The following is a 5,834-nucleotide window of genomic DNA, read 5'->3' on the forward strand; positions in this document are numbered from 1 at the left end:
GCTTTACGAAGCCGGGCTGTGGAAGTGAATTGGCGCACCGAGAGGCACTAGTGAGTGGATTGTGATGATGGTGATAGTGATAGTGATTTGATACGAAATTTAGAATAGTGAGTAGAATTGGCAGTAATTGGAAAATTTTTGATTTGTGGAAATTGGACGAGCAAAATTTATAGTAAGAGATGCCCCATGTGGTGGGATGGCAACTCTGTCATCCCTCACAGGGGGGGCAAAGGAGCACTAGTCTTATGGGGTTTGGCAGTGAAAACTAGCCCGGGAGGGTTTGGATAATGTGTAGGGATCTAGAGGAGATGACAATAGGTAACGTTAAGATTAGTTAGTGACAATGACACCTGTAGTGGGGACGCAGGTAGTTTAGAGTGGATGATAATGACGAGGGAGCGCAATAGTTTAAAGGGGCGACTGGGAAGCGCAAGTTTCAGAGGGGAGTAGTTAGATGAGATGATGCCGTGTGTTTGAGGATTGGAAGTGTATTGTGAAAAGTGTGTAAGGAACAGGTGAGATTGCACAGGTGTGCAACTGAACAGGTGGATGGAGCAGTGTATGAGGGAGTGATGGTGATGTGTGTTGTGTTGACCAAATGGTCCAGGAAGGAAGGAGGGTGCAGGTGGCACCAGGTAAGATTGCACAGGTGTGCAACGACAGGTGTATGGAGAATGGTTGTGTGGAATAAATGGTCTGGAATATATGGAGTATTGGAATGGATGGTCGTGGAGTGAGTATGATGGAAACTATGGAGTGGAGTGGATGGTGCGAAGGTGTGAATGGGGGAAGGATGGACCCCCATCACGAATACCCGGGGCGGGTCGTGTCAGTGTTAGGTAGAGGGAACAGGTAAATTGTGGTTGGATATTGGCATCTGTGGTGCAGGTGAAAGAATGGTATTTGGATGGGTGCATTAGTGTTGTGGAAATGGCTGGGCGTGTAGCCTGTTAGTGTGTGTGTAGTTGGCTTGGGCACTCCACCACTGGGAGGATGTCGGCCAGGTGAGGCCGCAGGTGGGCTCTGGGAGCCGGTAGTTGTGGATGGGGCCCGAGGATCCGGAGGACGGACCCGGGTAGCCCAGTGCCAGAGGGCACCAAGGGGTGACAGAGCCAGGAGGGGCCTTCCCCAATTAGATAGGTTAGGGTGAGGAGCTAGGTAAGCTCGGGTGGCAACTGCAGTGGTGGAGGTGTGCAGGTGGGTAGACCTGCTGGGAGAGCTACACGTCTCAGCCCAGAAATTGTGCAAGGGCACCGGGAGATGAATCGGTGGAGTGAGACCCCAAAATGGAGAAGCACCACAGTTTGGTCAATGGGAATTGGTTTTTAGAACCCATAGTGTAAGCTGGCCAATGGATTGGCAGGGAAAGACCCCGGGTAGTGTAAAGTGTGTTAATGTCATTTAGAAAGTAGTTAGGATGAAAATCTCCTTGCACCATCTGCATCCACTCACCTGAGGTGACAGGTACTCCACACCATGCCAGGTGGTTTTTATTATTTTTATTGATGCAAATGTTTGGAATGTGAGACGCATCATGACGTGGGTGTGACATTGTGCTTGATGTTCCATCTCTTCCTCCTTATGAGGATTGATGATGAATTGGGTGATGGCAAATTTTGGATCGAGGGATTGTGGAGACGAATTTGGTGTAGGGGAAATATGGAGAAGATGTGACGGTAGCGACGGATTTGTAAAGGTGTAGATTTTGTATATATGGGGTAAGGGCAAGGGTAGAGTAGGTGACAGGGGGGGGGGGGTGACGTACGGTAGGGACGAGCTTTCTCACTTCGCTCTCCGTACGCACTTCGCCTTGCATTGCCTTGTTTGATGTGTACCCTTGTGACCTTACCCCTCGCTCATCTGTCTTTCCCCCCCTTTTGTCTCCCACCTGAGGACTGTGCGCCCCTGGGTGTTGAGGAGAGCGTGCGGAGGTCGTCTTGTGTGCCAGGACCCTCTCAACCAGCATGCATTGCATTGATGTACCACTTTATGGACCGCTGTTCTGCGGCCGAGTACCACTTGATGGCCCCCAGGTTCTGGGGCAGGGCACCTCTGTTGGAGACCGGCCATAGTGGCCAGGGAATCTTGCTTGCGGACCTCGGTAAGGTGGCACCTATGCCAAACAGGTGGACCACCCTTAGTTGGCCCCTGTGGCCCTAAATAAAAATGGACACGGTTTGTGCTTTTTATATTTCCAAGTAGGCCGCATGAAGCAAGAAGACATCGGGAAGAACATCGGCCCAGCAGAGAAGACGAAGACCACCACCAGTTGTTTTTTTTTTGTGTGTTTATTGCAAACAGTAATGACTGTGCACTGGTTGGTGCGTTTGGGTGCTTTGGGGTGCTTTGGTGTTATTGGTACTGGTGCATCGATGCAATGCGTGCTGTCTCCTCCCTCCCAACAGGAATTTCCTTCTCTTTATTTCCCTAAATATAAAATAAAAAAGGGAAAAAACACAGGTCCTGGGTTGCGTTGTAAATAAGAAATAACATCACTGTAAATAATGCTCCCCACCGTAAATGTATAGCTTGAAAACAATTCCGTAATTCCGTTATCCTGTGGGCGCAAATCTGTTAGGCAGGGTGCAATGCAGCAGGGGGACATATTTATTTGTGTTTTAAGATTGTCACATTCAGGGTCAGGTTAATTGTAGAGGGAATTACACCTACGTGTCACACTAAGTTAAAGTTTTGTAGGCCCGAGTCCGGGCCTGAAGAAAGGAGGGTGCAGTGTAACGGATTTGAGAAGTGTAACGGATTTGAGAAGTGTAACAATTTTGAGAAAGTGTAACGAATGTGAAAAGTATGGTTTTGTTGTGTGTAACTGACCCTCGTAATGTAAAGAATGGTCGCAGCTCGTCCTCTTAGTTAATTCCATAAACCTACACACAGGACACCATATATCCTTTTAAATAGTTTGTCCCTTATTCTCTGTGTAGGCTAAGGATGTGTTTCCCACTAGTTTGACTCTTCATTGCACTGAATTAAATAAGAGTAGGCCCTCCGATGCCCCATGGCAGCTTCCAAGTGCCAGGTTTGCACTTTGCTGCAATTGGCTCTTTAGGCACTTTGCTGCATTTTCAGCTGCCGTCCACTTTGCTGCATTTGACTCCATTACGCACGAGGTAACGCCGAAGAAGAAAGGCGGGTCTCCACCTCGTCATAGAGGGGAGGAGTAAGGCGGCCCCGCTCATCCAACCCAGAACGAGGGGTTTGGCTTGAGAGGGCGGAGAGAGAACGTTTGGGGAAGGTTCGCAAAGGGTGAAGGGCGGGGCCTAGATAACCCACCGCGGGACGCTCCCAAGAGGAGATGAGCTGAGAGGAGGGATGAGTTCTGGGTCCAGGAGATGCGCTGGAGATGAGCAGGTGTGACCAAGCCGCCGTGAGACGTGCCGCGCTGCAGGAAAAACGGACCGGGGCAACGCAAGGAGCGCACGAGGCAGCAGTACGGAGAAAGGAACTCCGCCCGCGCAGTTTGGGACCAAAGCTCGGCTTCTTGACGGCGGTGCCTTCTGGCCCGACTGTGCCCAGTACCCGCTGAACCTTCCTTGTCTCTAAAAGCCACCCATCTCCAAGCCATTCCTTCCTGCCTGCATTTCCCCGTGTAAGTGTGATCGTCCGTCTGTCTTTAACGTTGTCCTGGGGTTTATTAATTAAGCTTGTATAGGTAAGCTAATGATTTCACTGTGTGTCTGCTCCTTCCATTTTCTGTATATAACCAACTGCTCTCTTTGCTTTGGCTTGTGAAAATAATTAATAAAACCTGTTATTCCTCAGTACGTCTTCTTCTTCCTCTTTACATTCTGGCGCTTTAGAGTTTTCCACATTGAATATCTGTGGCGCGATACGGCCAACGTTTGGGTGAATCGGGGAAACTGTTAGGTCGCGGTGCCTCCGCTCGGCAAACATACCATCCTTAACCGCGAACAGTAACAATATTCTGGTGAATGTACCATTCATCACGTTTCTGAGTTGAGAGTGATGCCGATCAGGAAGAAGAAGAAGCCTTACTACCAACTTCGTACACTTGATTGATTTATTTGTGTTCTTCGTGTTATTGATTTATTTGTTTTTACGGAATTGTTTGATTTATTTGTGTTCAAATGTCTGGTGATTGTTTTGTATTTATTTATGCGAATGTGTACTCGTATATAACTGTCATTCATCAACAAAAGAAAAATGACCACAGTGTGGTCACCAGCTGCGACGTGTAGAATCATGAGGATATCCGTTGCAATATGCGCTACCAAATTCGACCAGTCATTAAATTATACGCATGTGCGATTTTAGTCCGCGATGTTCTTACCTCATAACAACGCATGTCCGAGTGTATGCGCATGCGCTATTCAAAAGGGCACCCCAACAACAACAACAACGCGGTCCTCTCGTAGAGCTGCTCGTCGCAGCTGAAAAGGCTTTGGCACTACTGATAAAAAAAAAATCCATAAAAACGAACTTAGAAAAAAAAAATTCTTTTTTTGGCTATAACACTCCCAGGCACACTGATACACCTCTGAAAGTTTGACGAAGATCCGTTCAGCCATATCCGAGAAAAATGGCGACACAGATGGACCAACAGCTCTTATGTAGTAGATTTGGAACGTGGCCATGGTACTATTGCAGAATGGCCTGCTCTATTCAAAAGATGCCATGGGATCTTTAACATCCTCAAGCAGATGTTATCATACAGCATAGCTGGCTGAACAGCCCCCAGCTCAGAATGACTGCATACTCACTGATGCAATGTCCAACCTGTGAAGCACCATGATGATAGTTTATAATCATTAATTAGCTAAAATCCATGCGTTATAATGTTGCAATAGCAACAAAAGTGAAGGCTATATGGACATGCCAAAACCCACTGCACCTGAAATCCTTTTTCCTTGTATTTCTAACATTTCAAACAAATGTTGTTTTTTTGATCATTTTTAATGCACAAATATTTTGTCAAATGATGAATGCACACTTTTTTTTATGCCTTGCAGTAAAAGGCTGGCGGCTCCGTTTTCAGGTTGTACGTCCATCCATTAACTGTTTTTTTTTGTTACCACAATCAATTGTGGATGACTGAAGGGATTTCAACTAAACTCATGAGTATGGAATGTAATGCAAAGATGAATTCATCGGATCTTGCATTTGAGGTTAAAGGTGACGTGGCCTTTAATTCAAAAAAATGTTTCTGCAATAACTTGTGAACCAATGATGGGATTTCAACCGAACTTGGCACAAGTATGAAATGAAATATAAATGTATATATGAACTGACTCAATCTTGAGTTCAACAGGTTAAAGGTCTTGTGCCCTTTGAAAATCATTTTGCAGACCAAAACACGAGTTGGAATCGTCGGATCTTGTCAATCTTCTCCTTTTGTCTATTTCTCGCTCTTCCTCTATCTTGTAACCTTTAATTGAGGTCAAACATTACAGTGGATTGACATATAATGCGGGTGGAGGGCTGGAGGCATATCCATCGACACTTTCACGTCTAGTTATATTTACTTGTTTTAAACTTTGCATCCGTATGCATGATATATAGTTTGTTTGACTGAAAGGGTGGCACGCTGGCCTCTGATCGATGTAGTCTGGGTTTGATTCTCGACCTGATTATAAACTTCTGGACTGCAAGTAGTTCACAAGTAGGGTTTTGTAGCAATGCGTGTGCCATCCTTTAGATTTAGATGGATGCTAAGCTGGGGAACCGTCTGCCGGGATTGATTGCTTATGCTGGCACTGGCCACAAATCCTGCCATAACTTGGCTGGGATAGGATATGGGCACCACTGGGGTTGTTTACCAATGGAAACACAAGTATGGCACCCCGACAATATGTGAGATC

Source organism: Myxine glutinosa, chromosome 4, assembly GCF_964187855.1.
Source record: "Myxine glutinosa chromosome 4, kmMyxGlut1.1, whole genome shotgun sequence".
Taxonomy (NCBI): domain Eukaryota; kingdom Metazoa; phylum Chordata; class Myxini; order Myxiniformes; family Myxinidae; genus Myxine; species Myxine glutinosa.